Consider the following 19,051-nt stretch of genomic DNA (forward strand, 5'->3'; position numbering starts at 1 on the left):
CAGTCTTCCTTCATCACTTTCTTCTTCTTTCCTTTGCTTTCCTGTCTCTTCTCTCACTTTTTCTAGCAATAACTACTAGCTCTTTGTGAGTCAGGGATTACAACTTTAAACCTTTGCTTTAGTGAAACAGCATCAATGGGCCAAGACTGCCCTTGCTGTAGCCACAGGTCACTTTTCATGCCTCCATATTGTAAAATAAGCATGGTAATTTTGGAAGAATGATTTGAAACAACAGCATATTTCTTAAAGGAATTTCAGATTCTAAATAGATTTCAGAAAACTAATCGAATATTTTAGTGTGATTGAAAGACAAGCAAGCTTTTGTAGCCAATTTTTTTTATGCTCTGTAAAGCTCTAGTCTTTCACCTGACAAAAATAGAAACAATATTTAGGAAATTTTTAGCAAATATTTTAAGAATTGAGGTAACACCAGATCATACAGGATCTTCAATAGGGATAACAGGTTGATGAGCTGTGAAATCTAATTTAGAAATGTAAAGAAGCAAAGAATACAGTATTACATTAGGGAGGGTAGAATGCCATGGGTTTATGGTTCCTAGGAGAGGGGAGAGTGTTCCTCATATTAAATCAGGTAAAAGGAATGGAGCTGTGGCTTCTAGAGAAATTCCCAAGGGTCTAAAAGGCACCTGGTAATCTGCAAGCAATTTAATTCTTATATGTGAAGAATAAATTTTCTCAGACTAGTTTCTATGTGATTTAAAGTACCACATTTTAAGCAAATATTATTAAGTTATATTTTCTTAGATAAGTGCTATAGATTATATTGAAACACTATGAAAAACAGAGCTCAAAGGAAAAGTCAGTCTTTTTATTTCTTGTGAGAGGTATAGATATAGGCAGTTGATATATGCTAGAGAGAGAGAATATTATTTTTTAAATATGTGGCAGCAGGTAGACTTTGTAAGCTTCAGTGGATTGCATTACTCCCATTCATGGACGGACAGTCCTAGTTGGACTTAGTAGGTTATTTTTTTTTAAAATAAAGGCCTGAAATTTGGAAGATTTTGTGTTTGGATTGAGGGAAGAAATTGGGGGTGGTTATGATAGTTTTTTTTTATTGAATGCACATAAGAAATTCACAAAATAAAGAAATATTAATATTCAAAATTGTATAATGTTCTGCTAAAATAATTGGAGCTTAAAGAATTTTTAATAAAGGTAAAGAAAAATTGAAAAGAGCAAATAAGATCAGGCTCAATAAACTCATCCTAATCTGAATCTTATTAGTGATCTATTTTTAATATATGGTGAGCTAGTAGCTTACAGGTTTAATTTAAAATTAATTGCCGTATCATGATCTGAACAAGCAAACAATAGACATACTAATATGCTTGAGAAAGCCCAGGAAGACTCTGCTGTCCATGAGAATTACAGACCAATGAGGAATGCAGATGGTGGGAGAAATAGTCTTCCCCAAGAAAAACAACATCAATTGGTTATGCAGTAACATTATCCAGACTGAACAGGTTATTCTTATGAATTTGGGAAAATTATTAATATATATTTATACACATGCATGTAGTTGAATATAACAACATTTGAGGCAAAAAGGGGGGTCCACAAATTTAAAACAGAGCAAGGAGGTAGAAAAGGGAAAGAGAAAATGAGGTAATCAAATTTAATTTGAAAAAGTAAAAATAAAAAGTCAAAAGCCATTAAATAAATTTATCATTTCATAGTTTTATTCATATTTACGTTCTTGTGTATTTTAGCATTTTAAACCTCTGATGGGTTTTGTTATTGTTTTGTTTATGTATATTTCAGTTTTGTAACAAAAGTAATTTCATCAAGAAGAGGGTACATGCTTCAAATAAAGGTGTTACAAGTGCTGTAAACATTTTAAATGACTTAAAGTTGCTGAATTACAGTTCAAATGATAATTGTAGGTGAGGTGTTGAAGATGAGTGTTTGTATGTAAAGTAGAAAATCAGTGCTGAAGTGATTCAACCCCTTTGTTTGATGTGTTCCACCATTCTTGGCTTTGTGCAAATCCCTTTGGAATGCAAAAAGCTCTAATGAAGGCTATGATTAACTAGTTACATTTTCATAACTGAGGTCTAATTATAAGTTTAGACATTCTCTACCTCACAAAGAAAGAGTCATTGCTACTGACAGCTGCATAGGCTATAAAAGCGGGAAATGACTAAGGAAGGGAATTCGAAACAGCTGTGACATTGTCAGGGTAAAACCCTGCCGTTTCTTTTATGTGAGGTGAGAGAAGATGTATCATTATGCACATAACAAAACACATCCTTATGTGAGCGTTCACCAGTCCTCATAGGTTATAAAATTATAACTGCCATTTAAAAAAAAAAACAATGCCTACAAACTTCTGGAGTTTTAAATAGAAAGAGAAATATAGCAATGGCAAAACTTAGCTTGAAAAAAAATCATGCAATCTTAGTTTGCTTATAGAATTTAGAATTTGACTAGATTCTTTGAGACTGACGGCTCTAGGGACAGAATATAGAAGTACCATTTATAAGAACTAAACTATAACATCATCTATTTTGTACTTTTAAAAACTTTACTGTATGTTTTGAACATTTTCCCTTGCCCTCATCCAATTTTTTTCCAATCCATGTCCTTTTACCACCCACACAAGTTGTATTCACTTTTTTAATGCTTCAAGGCCAGTTTTATGCTGTCCAAATATTTTTGGATGTGCATTCATTTACAGGAGATTAACCAACACCAAAGGGATACATGCCCAGAGAAAATAACCCATTCTCCCAGTAGCTAACAATTGTCAATAAGTCCTCATCTTGGAGTGGGCAATTTAGTGACAACCACATTAAGTCCAGGAATGAAGTGTATACATCCTGGATAACATAGGCCATGAGTCAGTCTCCAGGTAACAGTATTAGCCAAGGATACATTGTTTCCTGCTCTTCAAAGAGGATCCTGATTTAACACAGCTGCAGAACAAGGCTACTTCCCAGGTAGGAACCAATCATTGTTCATTGTAAACTAGAAGACTTGAAGGCAAGCCCTGGAGTAACAGACAATTATCCTCCATACCAAAAAGTGAGGAGGGCCTGTGCCTGGGTCAGAGTCCTCAATCTTCCTTTCTACCTCAATATATACTTTCAGACTGGGCCGTATCCTAGTCCTGACTCACCACTTATGAAGTTGTGTTTGGTATTAGAGCTTTACTCTGGAAGAGGCATTTGCTTGAGGAAAAATTGTGCCTCATAACTTACTTCTATCTAATTTAAATTACATGCAAATGAGATTTAGGGTTTTACATGGTAGAGATCTCCTGGGGTGAGTTAGGACTCTGTGACCATTTTTGATTAGGTGAATAGACTTTCCATGCTAAGAAGGACGTGACTGCATGGATCCTGTTCTGCCATGAGCTCGATGTGATTAAATCATTATATCTTCAAAATGCCTTATGCTGAAATGCTGATTCTAAAGGATTAACTACCTAGGAAAGATTTTATCTCAATAATGTAATGAGTGAGATTATTAGGCACATCAGGACTAGAGATCTAGTTAGCTCTCTTCTGGTATGTGAGGCATGGCAAGAAGATGTGACCTAAGAGAAATGACTCACTACCAATCAAACCCTCACCTGAGACCTGAAAAGCAGCAGAAATGGTTTCACCCCCTCCTCTACAGTATGTGGTTATTTTGTTCTATCCATCATAAACAAATACCAGTGGTGCAATTTAGCAAAACACTAATAAATACATATTGCACTGTGTCATTCAGCTTCTTTGTAAAAAATTCAAGTAACAGTTCCATTTTCAGATGAAACTTGGAGTTCTGAAATTGCAACAAAGTCATTTTAATAGAGAGCTTTGCTGATTCTACAATAAATAAATAATGAGAAAGATATAGCACTTTTTTATTTTGTTTTCATTTATGTAATTCATTCAATACATACCTATGGAAAAATGAGTAGGTATAGGACAAGCTGGCCCTTCTGTTCAAAATGAACAAATTTGGAAGCACCAAGGACAAGTCTTTTCAGATGCAAGTTTTGCCTGTGAAATGTTAACAGAGGAGTCCTTTTTATCAGACAATTCTAAATTATATATTGTTTTTATATATTATAATCATATTTACATATTACACTATCTGAGCTCAGTAAACACTATCAGATTAATAGCAAATTTCCATTTTTATACCCCAAGCTTCAATTTTCTTTTGTAGAAATAATTGTCATTGCCTGCCTGCATCCATGAGATCAGGCTTTACACATCATCAGAGCAGTCGCTTAGCTGTTTCTTTTGACAAGAAATCCGGATCCTTTGGGAAAAATAAAATCACAGGCACATCCACAGCTATTCACCTAAATAAAATAAATGAAGTCAGGGAGAAGTTGTTCTACTTCGACTTGCAAATAAGAAGAAGAGGTATCAACAGGGCCTGAGGTTAGAAGGCAGCGGAGTGAAATAGCTCAGTCTTACACATCCAGGAAGTGAGGAGGTAGCTGTACTTGCACAGAATGAAGGGTGCATAATTAAGGAACATTCTCAATCTTTACTGCATGGGTTAGACCTAGAAGGCTCTGCATGTTGATATTTGAGTACACACAGCATTTGGCAGTGGTCTTACACAGAAGGGAAATCTCAAACCTTTTGAGATTAGAAAAGTGATAATACCAAAACTTGCAAAATATTCACGAAATGCTTGCTTCAAATCTGAGAAACAATTGAAAAGCAGACTTTCAAAGAAAGCTTCTTTTCCTTCTCTGTATTTACCAAATCCCTTAATAGAATGCAAAAAAAACTGTGGGCATGGTGAATAGCAATATCACAGCAACAAAAAAATTAAATACTTGGAAAAGTGAACTTTGGATCCAAAAGTAATCCAAGAAACTTCAACTATTTTTGATAAATCTATAGCTATACAAAGAATAGATAGATAGATGATATATAAACAAATGACAGATAGATAATAGATTATTGATAGATAGATAGATAGATAGATAGATGAAGAATATGATAATTCAAAAGTAGTATTTAATCAAAAATAAAAATCTTGATTAGTAACAAAAGGTGATATCATAATTGGGTAAAATCGTTCCTTTTCTAGCATCATGTGAAAGAAATATTTAACATTGAGTCGAGTTTTTGCTTTATGAAATATAAGATATTTTAAATATTTGTGGGAAGGAAATTGGGTAAGGAATTAAATTATAAAACAGAAAAACCTTTGTAAAACAAACCATCATTTGCCAAGCAGTGGTGGCACATGCCTTTAATTCCAGCACTTGGGACTCAGAACAGTAGGATCCTTGTGAGTTCAAGACCAGCTGGTCTACAAGAGCTAGTTCCAGGACAGCTGGGGCTGTTACACAGATAAACCCTGTCTTAAAAAAAAAAAAAAGAAAGAAAGGAGAAATTAAGATGCCATTTCCCATATGAGATAATAATCATCAAGGGGACGATGTGAAACAGAAAGCGTAGATGCCTGTAGATAGAAAAGCATGGGTATATGCAGTGGATCATACTTAGAGTTTAAAATGTTCTCTAATACTCTTTCTTCAAAAACTGGATTGTGTTTCACACTATTTTTCTGATAATTAACTTAAAGGAGTAACAGATTTGGGGGGAGAAATAAATATGTTGGCCTAGTAAGTGTTTACAGCTGGTGAAAGACATCAGTAGATGGGTACCAAATAGGAATTGAGATAAATGATATTGAAACTCAGAAGATATGAAAGAAAGAGAGAAAAGAGTACCAGACGGGGAGGAAAAAGGAGAGAGGGAAGGAGAGAGAGAGAGAGAGAGAGAGAGAGAGAGAGAGAGAGAGAGAGAGAGAGAGACTATTATCAAAGTCAGCATCCATGCACAAATGAAGGCAGTGTGGGACTGGCAGGGGTAAGAACAGAAATAAACAACAGCTAACTGCATGCCTGTGAGGTACGAAAATAGGGTGAACCTGGTAAAGTAATGAACAAGCATACCAGTGGAAAACTGAAGAGCTTCCTGCAAAGGATGTGTAATATTACTGCAAAAAGAAGGAATAGTTGAGTATATCAAATTTTCAACTTTTAAAAAAATGAAGTGAAAGGAATAACATTTTCAGTAAAATGTTGGGCAGAATCATACATTATAGGACGTGAATTCAAATGGTGATGGACAGAAAGATCAATGGTAGATTCACAAGTTAAAATAATGTGTGGGTGGCAATATTTCTGAGAGATATATCAATAATCAAAATAATGAAATGAGACAGACAATTTAAATCAATTTCAATGGTGATTTTTAGTCATTATTATATTTTAGATTGATTTTAAGTATTCTATAATGATCCTTTGTCTTGGTTAGGAGAGTGCTAAAAATAAGGTAGGGGTGCTACTCCTGAAGGAATATAGCAAGAAGCAAGACTACCAGAATGAAAGATACTTAAGGTAAGAATAAAGATTGCTTTTACATTGTAGTCAAAATATAACAGCACACAACAGGTTTCCAACTATAAAACACAAAACATAGCAGTTAACTGAGCAAGTGCATGGCTGTTGAGCTCTGATGCAACCTTGACTTCTGCATCAAAGAAACTTGCGTTCTCTATATTCTGTCACAGTTGGCTACGGAGACAGGAGCAGTGTCATCTGGGAAGCATTCCTAGAAGACAAGAAAGCCTTCTTAGTCTTGGCTAGTTCACAAAGCTTTCCTTGCCTTCATTCACATAGAGTGAGAGTCACCTAGAATCTCCGTGTTCTCTTCATAGCCTTTCACAAAAATCCTAAAATAAATTTAATAAATATCCTTTCAGCCTCAGAGATGGTGTGGAATGACATCCACAGAACGAAGAACAGCTTGTTATAATAATCAGAAAGGAGATTGCAAACCTGGTTCCTAGATATGTACTTGGATTGAAGAAGGTCCCAAACTCCCTAAGTTAATGAATGTTCTAGTCCTGAAGGAAGACACCTCTCTCCCTTTGCAAAAAGCTACCTTTAAGATTATTCTTGTATGAGCTTTTTCTTGTACATCATGAACAAACATCTTTTTGATGTGGGATTTCCTTTTGAATGCTGTGATTCTCATTGATAAATAAAGAAACTGCTTTGGGCCTATAGCAAAGCTATAGGGAAACAGAAAACTAAGCTGAATGTCGGGAGAAAAGAAGCAGAGTCATGGGAGAAGCCATGGAACCGCCTAGGGAGACAGACATGCTGAAATTTTGCTGATAGGCCATGACCTCATGGTGATACACAGATAAGGGAGATGGGTTGAATTAAGATGTAAGAGTTAGCCAATAAGAAGTTAGAGCTAATGCACCAAACAGTTATTTAAATAATACAGTTTCTGTGTGCTTATTTCGGGGGTAAGCAGCTGGGAACTAACTAGCAGTCTCTTTTTTTAGATCTTTTCACCATTTATAACACAGAAAGAACCTATCAAAGTAACAATGTCATCCATATCCAACGTGAAATAATATTCCATATGGTTATCCTCCAAAGTAATCTCATCATTTTCTGTCACCTCAGTATGAATGACAACTCCCTCCAAGTTCTATACTCTACTTTTGTACCTCCACAGTGTAGGAGATGACATGCAGCCTGGTCACAATTGCATATGAGTAGAAGAATTGGGAGGAAGTAGTGAGTATATCTCAGGGAGTTGTCGAATTAGCCCTAGTGCCCTCTTAAACAGGTTTGAGAGTAATTTGCAGGTTGTTATAATTGCTCTGATGAAGCTGGTAATGGCCGCTATGCTTTGATAGCAGTACTCTCCGACACTAATGATGTAGCTATGCCTTTTTAAGTCTAGTCAAGTACTCCATGATAACATTTGCTCCAAGAATGTAAGTCAAGAATCTTTTTTATAAAAACAAAAGTTATTCTTCACAAATTTGTAAATTATCATGTGACATTATTTTATCTTTTAGCAAGGTTTCATACCTTAGCTATCTGAGAGGGCTAAGAATTAAATATACAAATAGATTAAACTTTATGAGAAATAAACTATAGAAAATTAATAATACAGTTGAAAACTGATTAATCTCAATATTGCTCTCAATTAGTGCAGATATCAAATGATGTACTAGTGGTGTTAATAGCATTAGTGGTGGTGGTGGTGGTTTGAGTGATAATGTTGGCAATGAAGGTAGTATGAGAGGAGCTGTTGGCAATCTATTTAAGGTAAATACAGACTATGATTCCAATAATTTGAGTCCAGTTAGGATATGCATATACAGAATTCACTTTTTTTCTGAGTCTCCTCTCTTCTCAGTAGTTACCGTACCATATACCTTCACAAACAAAGAAGCCTGTTTCTCTTAAAATCCCAGGAGACGAAAAGTAAATAAGCTTAAATTTGAGTATATATAACAAGTAATCCCTAAGAGAATTATTTTACAACAAAATAATACAAGTGGTATATACTCCAAATATATAGGAAATAGTGTGGTCAAGGTTTTGGAATACCTTCAGACAATGTACTGTTGTGCCTTCATTCTCATGCCTCCATAACTTGATCTACTTGAGCCATTTTCTCATGGAAACAGCCAATGCTTTCTTCCAAAGTGCTCTTATTGTTATTGTCAAAATGACCAATTTTGGAATGTTACAATCAAGTGAAATAACAACATGTGTGACCCATTTGTGCCTATTATTTTCCATTTCAAGAGAAAATAATTATGTGCTTATATCTCCTTTATATCACTTGTAGATTATTTGAACATGTATTCAGAGATGTGTAGCATTAGGCATTTTTTGTTAATATAAATATCATAGAATACACATTTTTAAAAAGAAATAGCCTAACAAAACCCAAGTCCAGGTAGACTGCGAGGCAAATGTCTTCAAAGATGTAGCCAATGGTCAATTGAAGTATCAGCTGTGGGTTGTGGGGCACTTTCCTTTGTGATAATCTGGTACTGCATTGTTAAAGCTATTTTTAGATAATAAAAGTAACCCTTCCTTAATAGACTTAAAATTGTTCTCTTAGCTATAGTAATAGCTACTTGTCACAAATTGAATGAGGCAATATAGATTGGATCTGAGTCAGTGGTTAAGACGGAAATAACCAGAAAATTGCAAAGTCAATTCAATTAATTTAGCAATCCTAATGACAAAATCGGGCTTCATTAGCTGGCGTAGCCTGGGCATGATCTGCTTTGAAATAGCCACTAGTATTTTTGTGTAGAGATAGTCATTTGTGGGACTCTTCATAAAAACAGCTCTAATTTAGCAGTTCTCATTCATCTTAGCACTGAAAAAAAAATAACAGCCAATTTGGAAACTAGGTAGGTACTGAAAAAGGTATTGAATTTTAGGAATTTTTTTTTTTTACTAATTTGTTTATAGAGAACAAGAACATAATTAGAGAATGAGTCATGAAGAATGATTCTGGGAAAACCTGTCCTCTACAAACAGTTCAGGGAGCTTTGCCTGTGGTGTTCAGTCAACTGTGCTCAGCATCATAATGAAATCAATCAGCAACGATTGTTATGTATACAAATAAAACCCCTCAGATTAGTGTCATGACAACGAATAACTACGTGTCAAACTGTAGCCACGCTACTGTGTGACAGTGAGAGGTTCTCGGGGACAGAGCAAAGCTCTATTTAACTAGAAATGTATGCAGGCTTTATTTTATTTTGTAGGATCAAAACCAATAATAATGAAGCCTTTTGACATAACAGGAATGCTCTTACAACAGCTGTGCTGTTGCCATCCCTGCTCCTGTGAAAGCATCTGCTCACCAAGAACAGCTGGGCTACAATAAAGGAAGGAGACTTGAAGAAGACTCCATGACAAAGGAAAGGAAGTGAAAGGTTCAAAGAGAGAGAGAGAGAGAGAGAGAGAGAGAGAGAGAGAGAGAGAGAGAGAGAGAGAGAGAGAGAGAAAGAAATAGCAAGCTGGGAGAGTTTGGTGCCCACTAAAGCAAATCCTTTATTACTATAAAAGAAAAATCTGAATTTTCATGAGCTCTTTATAATCTTAACATTTAAACTTATCTGGATAATCATTTAAAGCATGTAAGGATGTATTAAATGAAGCAAAACATGTTTAAGGTTAAAAATGTTTGTGGAATTTGCCATCTAAATAAATAGAAATGCATCTGAGTGGATAAATAACTGTTTCAACACAGCATCAAGAATTGCTCATAATAAACTGAGTGGCTGCATCTCGAGTTATCTTGGAAATCGTAAACACCATTTTCTGATGAAATGCCATCCATGTTGAAGAAAAAAAAAAACAAGAAAAATAATTAACCCATTCTGATATACTATATTATCATGGATGTTTACTGTGGTCAATAGAAGTCATTAACCCATTCCGATGTCCCTATTCTTGCTTATGCATATGTTAGTATTTGTTATAGTGTTTAGCTATTTTAATGTGTGCCATACATGCACAAGGATGTATGAGAGTTTGTGCATGTCTGTGCACAAATATGTGTAAGCTAGAACAACGTTGGATGTCCTCATCACTTAAGATACGTGCTTTCATGGACCTGCAGCTCTCTAGCTCAGCAAGGTTGGCTTGGCTTGGAGCCAGAACGACGTTCCTGCCCATTTTGGCTTCTAAACTGCAGGTTTGCACCTCCACACTGCACAATTTGCACATTTAAACCTGGCATTTTGACATAGATTTGGGGGTAAGGCTTTTGAGGGAAGCACTTTATAGAGTAAGTATCTGGTTAGCCCCAGGCAGGCTTTACTTTTATTATACAACTTTTACGAAATAGGAATGTAAAATAAGAGTAGAAATAGCATAACAGTTTTAATTGCTATTGATATTTATTTTGAAATTACCTAGTTATACAAATCTGAGTCAACTGAGAGCATTGAGGCAAATGGAAACATGTTCATTTTCAGTTCTAGAGTCAAATATGTTTCTTATGTAGTACAACTTGTGGCTCATAATTATTGCAAGTACCTCTGAAAAAGAATATGCTACAGAATGTCCCTGAAAGTTTGATACCTGATACAAGTAAAATTCCACAAAGAGACACAGCGCTGTGCAACACAAGATAAGTAATTCACATATTAGAGAGAAAAGACAGCATGGGTTTAAGCCATGCTTTTAAGCCCATCAGAAATTGCTTTTGACAGAACACTTAATATCTGGTGATGACGAGGACTATTTTATTCTTATGCTTGTGATTAGTGAAGACCTTTATCATAGTTATTTCTTCTCCCATTGCATCATTTTCCTTACCTCCTTAGTAACTAGTGACATCTTTGTCATGGACCTTCCCTGGCTACCTGGATTCTTTTTAAACTGTCTTCATTAAATCCCACAAAACATATAGTTTTAAATCACTTAAATTTACTCCTGCACTTTGAAAAATATAATTTCCCATTTCATATTTAACATTTTAAATTTATTTTTATGTGCATGAATATTTGTCTCCGTGTATGCCCATGCACAACACACATGCTTGGTGAGTTCAAAAGCTAGAAGAGAATGTCAGTCTTCTGAAACTGGAGTTGCATGTAGTTGGGAACCCCACCTGGGCCCAGAAAATCAAACCTGGGTCCTTAAGAAATAGCAGGCAGTGATCATAAACACTGAGGAGTCTCTGTAGATTCTCTTCTTATTTTAAAACTTCAGGAATTCAAAGAAAACCATGCATCTAGTCCAATACAAATACATGGATTTCAGGACAAATTATGCTTTATTTTCAAAATCTTCTAGCAAATATCTCAAACTCATGGATTACCAAGTTTATTTATCTCACTTGTCATTAGACAAAATTGTAATCCAAATTCTTTATGAAAACTAAAATGTCTTTAGTACTAACAGAGTTTCTTCAATTGAGGTGACAGGCTTCTCTGGAGTAACTCCTAGCAGTGCTGTACCATGCTATTGTGTGGTCTAGATCCTGCAGTTACCAACACTGCCTCCTACATACCAAATTTCTGTTCTACAAGACTTTGAGAGACTGCTTTGTCTTACAATCTTATAGTAACAATTTTAAGAACTTCTACTACTTTCTAAAAAAAGAAGTTGCTAAGATTTTACCAGAAAACAAACAAACAAAAAATTTTGCTAATGGTCCTAATGGTCCTTTTTCACATCTTTTGAATGTTTTTCTATTCTTCTTGTTTTTTTTTTTTTTTTTTCTGGTGTGTGTGTGTGTGTGTGTGTGTGTGTGTGTGTGTTTTGCCTAGTCCTATTTCAACTTAATACAGAGAATTAGCTGAAAGGATTAAACCTCAATTGAGAAACCACTTCCATAAAATAGGACATATCCTTATTTTACATTTGATGGCAGAAGCCCCAGATTATGGAGGGTGGTCCCATCCCTCGACTGGTGGTTCTGCGTTTTGTAAGACATCAGGCTGAACAAACCATGGGAAACAAGTCGCTAAGAAGCACCCTTCCATGTGCTCTAAATCAGCTCCTGTCTCCAGCTGTCTGCTGTGTTTGGGATCCTGTCTTTACTTCTTTCAGTGATGGACAGCAGTGTGGAAGTGTAAGATAAATAAACTTTTTTCTCTCCATCTTGCTTTTTGGTATTGATGTTTTGTCGCCACAATAGAAACCGTGACTGAGACAAATGGCCCTTTTGTATATAATCAAATGGTTAACTGTAGTGGCATTTCATTTGTATTTTAATAAATAAAGCTTGCCTGAAGATGAGAAAAATAAAGCAGCCACACTGGCCAGCCTTAAAGAACAGGCAGCAATTATACACATCTTTAAGCCCAGGAGCCACACTAGCTTGCCATAGAATCCATGCAGTAATGGTGCACTCCTTTAATCCCAGCACTAGAGAGGATTATAAAACAGGAGACAGCTTTCAGTCTCAGCCTCATTCTGGGATTCCTGGAGGCAGGACTGTCATTTTTGAACTGAGGTCGAGGTAAGAGCCAGTGGCTGGCTGTTTGCTTTTCTGTCTTCAGGTTGAACCGCAAGATCTTTCTCTGAGGTTTACTAATCATACATCACTTAACTGTTGACACACTTTGGCATTCAAGATCATTTTTATCTACAGCAATCATTTGGGTCACAGTGTATAATCACAGTAATAACCCAAAATAGGACAATATGTAAAAGTACTTAGCTTGCCATCTTCTTTGTAATGACACGTAGTAATTGTCTCCACTTCTCCATTTGTCTGTAATCTCTTCCCAGGAGGTGTGGTATGGGCGTCTATTTTGTAATCATGTCCTATTGAATATTGGTAATTTAAAATAAAGGAACTGAAAGGCGAGAACGCCTTGAGTGAGAAGAACATGGGTGCTTTGAATTTAGATCTTCATGGGTCCAAGTTTCAACTTATCGTGGAGCAGGTCTGTGGGAGATTCTATTTACCTAAAAACAGAAAAAAAATAGCTAACTTTAAATATAGTTGTGTGAAATTATTTTACTAATCAGCATAACATAGTTTAGTATATCAGTGATATCTAAATTATGGTAGAAAAAGAAAATGAAATAACCCAATTCTTCTCTTAATAGTGTTTTGGCCATTAATATATATTATATTAATATATAATATATATATTATACAAATATATAATATATATTATACAAATATATAATATATATTATACAAACAAGTACTAGGGATCGAATCTAAATCTTGTGAATGTGAGACCAGTGCTCAATGACTGTGATACAGACCCAGCATTTACTGGAATATAAGAAACAATATGGAAGATTGGTTCTGACTCTTAAAATATTAATTTAGATTAAATAAGGAAATAGTTAATCTAACAATATAGATTAGCTGATGTAATCAGAATAAATCTCCAATGTCTTTAAGATTATAAACACTGAAAATAGACCTGAAAGAAGTAAGTACATAATAGAATAACATATTTATAAAATAGAATAATTCTTTAGTTTCCAGCAATTAGATATTTTTCCTTAAAACACATATAAGATTACAAAATTTTGAAGTATGTTTAGAAAGTTTGTGGTTGTCTATTACTTCAGTGGACTTCCTAAGAAATGAATAGCAGAACAAATAAACAAATTTAAAATTTGAAATACTTATATATGATAAAATGTCATTGGAAACTGAATTTAGTAAGAGTCAATCAAACATGTAAAATCTTTGCCACAATAATGTTTTGCAATACTTTTCAAGTCTGAGAGCTGGGGAGTTTTGGAACATCAGGTGATGTGGTTGTTTATAAATCATTTTCCTCACTGTTGGGTGCCAATAGACTCGGGACCACTCAGCCAAAAAATTACAAAATTACTACCTATGTGATCATTTTTGTCATTTAGGTTTTCAGAGAATCTGCAGTAAGAATAAAAGCTATTTTGACAAAAATATGAGCTTGGCAGACACTACCATCTAAAATTTGAAACACAGAGCCTCCAAGTTGATTCATTTCTTCTCTTATTTTACTTTGTGAATTTCAGAAGTAGCTAATGGTAGCTAGGCACAACTAAAATTTCACATTACACTCATGTGTGTGTGTATTCATCTGCAAACTTTAATGAGTGAACTTTTATTGTCCTGTAGTTTATTCGGGAACAATTTCACAAATAAAATATTTGCTAAATTCTCCTTGTATGTCTAATCAACATAAATGAAACAAATAGCTACTTAAATTTGGTATATAAATGTCTATAACAACAGTATTCCCAATGGTCAATAAATGAAAATATTTTTAATTTATCAGCCAGACAAATATACACATTTTAATATATAGTATATTATCTGATCACAAAAGTGAATTAAAACATGTATATTCTAAAGCTAAAATATTATAAGTGTATAAAAGTCATACTCACCTAAAGCTTATACCCTACATGATTCTTTTTTATTCAAAATCCCCAAACTGACAAACTTACATTGACAGAATTTAAATTTAAAGCTGCAAGGAATTTGGATTATGTTGATAAATAATGGGTTATTATTAGATGCTAGGTTACTTTTGCCATAAAGGAAATGTTTTAAATTACATTATGGTAATGATTGTGCAACTCTGTAAATAACTTTAAAGCATTGGATTACATGCCTCTAGTAGGCGAATCTTATATAAATTATGTCTTAATAAAGCTAGTTAAAATATATTTAAAATGAGTATGTATGTATATTCCAAAGATTAAAGCTTCTTAATATTTCTGCTGAATAGTAAAACATTTTAACAAAAAATATTGAAAATAAATATTAACTTCTCATAACAGTAAGTCTTGTTCCAGGATGTTTTTATTCTAAATTATTCAAACTTCAATATTTTCATGGAACTACTTTATGAATATTAAAAGGCAGACATAATAAATAATATCTAGTGACTAGTTTGAAAGATATAGAAGTTTCAATATAATCAATTTTCCTAAATCTTCTGGTACTGTAGTCGGGCTAATAGAAAAAAATTGTTTTAATGTATAAAACTACTTTAGTATGCTTTTGCTTCACCAAGCAATTCATTAATATACAGTAATAAAATGCAAGGAGATACAATTGGTTAGGAAGGGTATTTTCTACTTGTACATACCACATAGACACTCTACCATCCATTCGTATTTTTAAGGGATGTATTTACTATGACATATTATTTTATTTTTATTCTATGACAATCTTGCTCATCCCAAGTGCAACACTGCAGCCCCCCATCATCAGCCACATATTGCTCATGTGTTTAGTTCTATTTAACAGGAGGTTAATGCATCAGGATCATTTCTTGCAGAAACTAATATGCTTCTATTTCCCATGAGTTCAATGCTTGTGGATACACACATTTCTAGCTGCTAACAAAAAGAGCTTGCTCAGTTTCTAGGTCATTCACTTGTCAACTTAATATGTCCAAACACTTGGTGAGCTGTGTCCTGATGGGCTGTAGATTTGTAACCTTATATAGACCTCCTTCTCCCCAAACTACTGGCAGTATCAAGCAGTCATGGAAAGGCTTACATTAAACCGACTCTTCTATTCTGTCCATGTGTCTTAATCTTGCTGCTTTGGCCATTCTTTTAATGCATATCTCAAACCCACACTATATAAAACAGTTCATTAATTATTGCCTATTTACCTATTTAATTAAAAATACATTATTTGTCTTCCTATACTTGAATTGCACAAGTTTGGATTATCCTTAAGTATGCTGGATATCCTAGGTAGACATTTTACATTTTCATAATCAAAGCATTTCATAAGAAAATTTAGCTTCTTACTATCTTTCTATGAACTCAAACACAAATGATTTCCCTGAGATTCCAAAGCAAGTAGTGGAAACTGATTTATTATTACCTTCTGGCAAATCTTCCTACAGATGTTTTTCATAAGAAATGCATTACTATATAAAAAGATTCAGAGCAGTTGAAGCAAACTTTTCACCAATTCTTGATACGTTTTCTTGTTTGTGAGAAAACAAACGCTATTTGACCTTGCTTGATCTAGAAGTTCTATGGCCTGTCGCTTTTCTTTTTTGTTTTTTTTTTTTTTTTTTTTTTTTTTTTTTTTGGTTTGCTCTTCCCTCTGTCTTCCAGATGTCACTCCTTTCTGTTCATCTACTTGGCTACAGTTAAAAGGAAAGAAAGGAAATTTGTGCGGCACATTTCGTAGTGCCTACATTTTGAATCTCAAGACATTTTGTTCTTATCTTGACAGTCCAGACTGATCTGTCTTTATATAATAAAACTCAACTTGAAAAGAAATGTTTTCTAGATGATTACTATCATTTATCATTCACTTCTAACTGTATGATGACGGATGTCTGGAAATTCTCAGAATTCAAGAGACAATATCTTTGCTCTTTGCACTCTCATTCTGTGAAATTTAATTGATCATTGTTCCAACCTTACATATTAAAAGGGGTTATTCTAAGCATATGATTACATTTTTTCCATATTTTCTTATCTCATTTTATTGAGAAGTTGGTCATTTGAATGCATGAAGTCCTAATATTATTATTTTTAGTTTATTAGTTTTTTTAATTTACTAGATTTTTTTAAAAAAATACCAATCCAAGTTCCAACTTCCTCCTCTCCTCCCATTCCCTTCTCACAGCCTCCCACGGTAACCCTATCTAATCCTCAGAGAAAGTAAGTCGCATTGCTTTGTGGAAGGTACCAGGCCCTCTCTACTATATCTAGGCTGAAAAAGATATACATCCAGAGAATACAATCCCCCCAAATCCAATATATGCAGTAAAGTAAATCTTGGTGCCACTTAGGAAAACAGACAAGTTAATTTGTTTCTTATATCATTTCTTGCCACGATGCATGCAGAATGGAACCTGATATAAAATGCACTAATAATAACACATGCCAAAAATTTCAAGAGTGAGATAGGACCAAAGGGAACCAAAAGTCTATGATGTGGAATGTATCATATTACAGCTGAGTATACTTTATTGCCACATTATTATATGATCAAACCTTAGGAAGGACAACAGAGTAGGGAGAAAAATTGTCAGTTCATATTATAATATTTGTAGTATGTTATTGGATGAGTTATGTACACACATGTTGATCAGTATGTTGTAATCTTCACTGTATGATAGACTCAGGAAATGGCAATAAAGTGACCTCACAAGTGGACTGGGTATAACCACTTGGAACGTAAGTTCTTTATGTCTCATTGGTGTGCAAGTTTGTTAATGTTGTTGTTTAGTTTTCTTTTGTTCATTGTTTCGTCCTGCTCAGCTGGTTTGAACTGTATGACACCTGCCAAGCATACTACTATAGCTATCCCTCTGGGACAAAAATAGGTTCTGCATGTCCAGTGTAAGAGGATCTCATCTGAACCTTCTCCTAATGCTGCCTGCCCATGGGAAGGCAATGCTCACATGGATACTGATTTTGGTGTCCTACTTTATCTGAACAAAGTGCTGATGCTGATTTTTCCACTCATCTCTCCATCCACAAATCATGAGGTACATTGAAAAACATCCAGTTTTTGCTTAGGCTGATAGTACTGCCATGGTATTTGGTGTCCTCCTCACAGTGAGAATTCTTACCTGGAGATAGGTACAGCTGTAACTTGATGCTACAGTGCCAGAGTTTGACTGTATTTGGACATCCCATTATTAAGGGAATAATTAAAATTAAAATGTGTTAATTTAATGCCTAATACAATATTGCTGATTTATTTCCAACAAGAATAATATTTGACACACATACAGAAAAATAAAGAGAAAACACAGCCACCTACAAACCAGAAACACAGAATAAAGCTTTCCTGTCACTTTGATCTCCGATTGTCAGCATCCAAGAATTGTCGAAAACTTTATACTGTGTATGTCACTCCGTATCTGCTACCTTTTAACTTAAAAATACTTACCTTCTGAGCCCTCACCACTTACAGTCATCACTCCTGAGTTATCATTGCTTTATGCAAAAACCAGATATTGTTATGAAACGATTCAGAAGTCGAGTACTGTATGGAAATAGCAAACCTCTAAGAGTGTTTGTTATTGCAGCCCTTTTCCTCCATTAGGTTTACCACATTGTACCTGTTCTCAAAAACTTCATGGACTGCTTTATACTAAGCATTTGTTCTTGTAAACTCCAATGATGTCTCTTCTTCAACAGGTGATAATACTAAGAGCTAGAACTTCTGAGAGATGATGAGATAATTAGGGCAGAGTCCTCAATACAGCATCTTAAAAGGTGGATCAAGTCTCCGTATTCCTTTTGTGCATACGACCACATGGATGCAAGTGATCCTCTGTGCACATTGCAACAACTCTTATTAGATACCAGCAAGGGAGCACTTTCATCTTGGATTTCCCATACTAGAAAATGCTTATAAATATATTTCCTTTTTTATTATTCATGGTATTTATGGTACTTTGTTGTAGCAACATGAACAGATGAATAAAGAAACCTCTGGGGCTTGATTCTATTTACGATATGTAAAATAGAAGATGCATATGTATGAACTTTCTTTCTTAATTAGGCAAATTACTTAAGTATGGTATCAGATGTGGGGAAGTGTCTAGAGTCTTTCTCTTTTGCCCTTCCTTTGCATTTGTTATAACTTGATCACTATAATTAGTTACATCTTAGTGATATTGTATTTAAATGACTAGAAGTCTGCTTATATATATATACGTATATATATACACACATATATATATATATACATGTATACAAGGGAATGTTAAAAATGAGTCACGTAGTTTGCTACAGAAATGACTCTATCTGCTG

This window comes from Alexandromys fortis, unplaced genomic scaffold (genome assembly GCF_014885135.2).
Source record: "Alexandromys fortis isolate MF-2015 unplaced genomic scaffold, M_Fortis_MF-2015_v1.1 scaffold_191, whole genome shotgun sequence".
Lineage (NCBI taxonomy): Eukaryota > Metazoa > Chordata > Mammalia > Rodentia > Cricetidae > Alexandromys > Alexandromys fortis.